The sequence below is a fragment of the Symphalangus syndactylus genome, chromosome Y (assembly GCF_028878055.3).
Source record: "Symphalangus syndactylus isolate Jambi chromosome Y, NHGRI_mSymSyn1-v2.1_pri, whole genome shotgun sequence".
NCBI classification, from domain to species: domain Eukaryota; kingdom Metazoa; phylum Chordata; class Mammalia; order Primates; family Hylobatidae; genus Symphalangus; species Symphalangus syndactylus.
In genome coordinates this window covers 29,095,001-29,097,069 of record NC_072448.2, presented here as the reverse complement: position 1 = coordinate 29,097,069, position 2,069 = coordinate 29,095,001, and the positions used below count along the sequence as shown (strand labels likewise).

General features: G+C 54.3%; 1 long non-coding RNA gene across 3 annotated transcripts in view; it reads right to left on the bottom strand.

Annotated features, from left to right (window-relative positions):
* Positions 1-876: 876 nt before the first annotated feature.
* The window catches only part of LOC134736124 (uncharacterized), a 3,348-nt gene continuing 2,155 nt past the window's right edge, over positions 877-2,069 (bottom strand). For all 3 annotated transcript variants that reach the window (XR_010119857.1, XR_010119858.1, XR_010119856.1), the window contains one exon: positions 877-1,155. This is a non-coding gene — a long non-coding RNA (uncharacterized lncRNA). The remainder of the gene's footprint in view (positions 1,156-2,069) is intronic.

Sequence of the window (2,069 nt, the reverse complement as noted above, 5' to 3'; positions counted from 1 at the left end):
AACAAGTATCTACGGGGCTGTTTCTCCCTCTCATGGGTCTCACTCATCTGTGTGGTGGAGAAAGGGAAGAAAGCAGGTTGTGATGGGAAGTCGTCTTCACGCCTGAGGAAGCTGCAGGCAGGCTGACCGGAAGGAGGGCATCGTATGTGCCATTTCCATACCCGGGCCCCCTTCACAAGGCTGGGGCTGCCAGTCCACCCTGTACGTCAACCCACCCCCAAGAACAGCACGGTCCGGGGTGGTCCAGTCTCATCCCATCCGGCCCACCCGGGGAAGTCTCCGCCGGAGGATTCGAAAGCAGCGTCAACACGGTTCCCCTGGGGTCGCCCGGGAAAGGCCAGCCTGGGGAGGGTAGCGGGACGCGATCGTGGGGCGGGCATCCGCCTCAGAGCTCCCCGGAAGGTGGCAGGTAGCCGGTGGGGGACGCCGAGGCAGAGACGTGTGGCAGGAGATAGACCTGGAAGCCGGGGGGAGAAGCGGGGACGTGGGGAGAGGGAAGGAGGCCCTCGGGAGGATTTAGCACCGAGAACCCACTCAGCCAAGCTCCCTCCGTCTTCTCGGGTCCAAGGTCCACCCTGGGAGACGGCAAGAGAAAGGTTCACTCGGCGGTTCTCGTCTTTCTCTTTATTTTTTTCATCCTTTCCATGTTACAAGGGATGCTCATTTCAACAACCAGACGGTGGAGGTGACGGGAGAAACGTCAAGGCCAGGAGTTTGAGACCAGCGTGAGCAACAGAGCAAGACAAGTAGGAGAGCCCAGCTGAAAAAAATGAAAAAGAAGGAGGAGGAGGAGGAGGAGGAGGAGGAGGAGGAGGAGGAGGAGGAGGAGGAGGAGGAGGAGGAGGAGGAGAACAGGGGGGGTGGGGGTGGGGGAGGAGAAGGAAAGAAAAGAAAAACGAAAAAAAAAAAAAAAAAGAGAAGCAACCACCAAGAAAGTTAAAATTCTCCAACGGTCGGAAGTTGAAGACGAGACTGACCAAGATGGAGAGACCCCGCGTGTACCGAAAATAGGAAAATTAGCCGGGCATGATGGCGCATTCCCGTCACCCGGGAAGGCTGAGGCAGGAGAATCAGTCGAACCTAGGAGGCGGAGGTTGCGGTGAGCCGAGATCGCGCCATCGGACTCCACCCTGGGCGACAAGAGTGACACTGCGTCTAAAGAAAAAAAAAAAGAAAAAGAAAGAAAGAAAGAAAGAAAGAAAGAAAGAAAGAAAGAAAGAGAGAGAGAGAGAGAGAGAGAGAAAGAGAAAGGAAGGAAGGAAGGAAGGAAGAAAGAAAGAGAAAGAAAGAAAGGAAGGAAGGAAGAAGGAAAGAGAAAGAAAGAAAAAGAAAGAAAGAAAGAAAGAAAGAAAGAAAGAAAGAAAGAAAGAAAGAAAGAAAGAAAAGGCAGATTGGTGAGATTGGTGGGGTGCGTCTCAACGTTTTATTTGTTTGCAGTCGCCGTAGTACAAACGGAAAGAACAGTGGCCGCTAGGTGATGCCCGAAGACAACCGATGCCCGCAAGTGTCAGTCAGCACGGAAGAGAATTTATTTATTTATTTATTTATTTATTTAGAGACAGAGTCTCACTCACTCTGCAGCCTGGGCTGTAGTGCAGTGGCGCGATCTCGGCTCACTGCAGCCTCCGCCTCCCAGGTTCCAGCGATTCTCCCGCCTCAGCCTCCCGAGTAGCTGGCATCACAGGCACCCGCCCCACCCACCGCTCCAGACTCAGTTTTGTATTTTTAGTAGAGACGGGGTTTCGCCGTGTTGGCAAGGCTGGTCTCGAACTCCCAACCTCAGATGATCCACCCGCCTCGGCCTCCCAAAGTGCTGGGATGACAGACGTGAGCCACCACGCCCGGCCTTAACTGTTTCTTTTTAAGTCGAGGAGCTTATCAGGGAACTAGGAGAAGTACAGACGCCACACGTGACAGAGAGAAACGTCTGAAAACGCCCCTCGCATCCAAGTGGGGACCCGGCCTCGACCTCCCGAAATCATACACCGAGTGGGGAAGCCCAGCAAGGCCCGTCTGTCCACATTCCTCTCGGCCCCTCGAAGCACCTAAGCCCGCGCTTCTCACTTTCA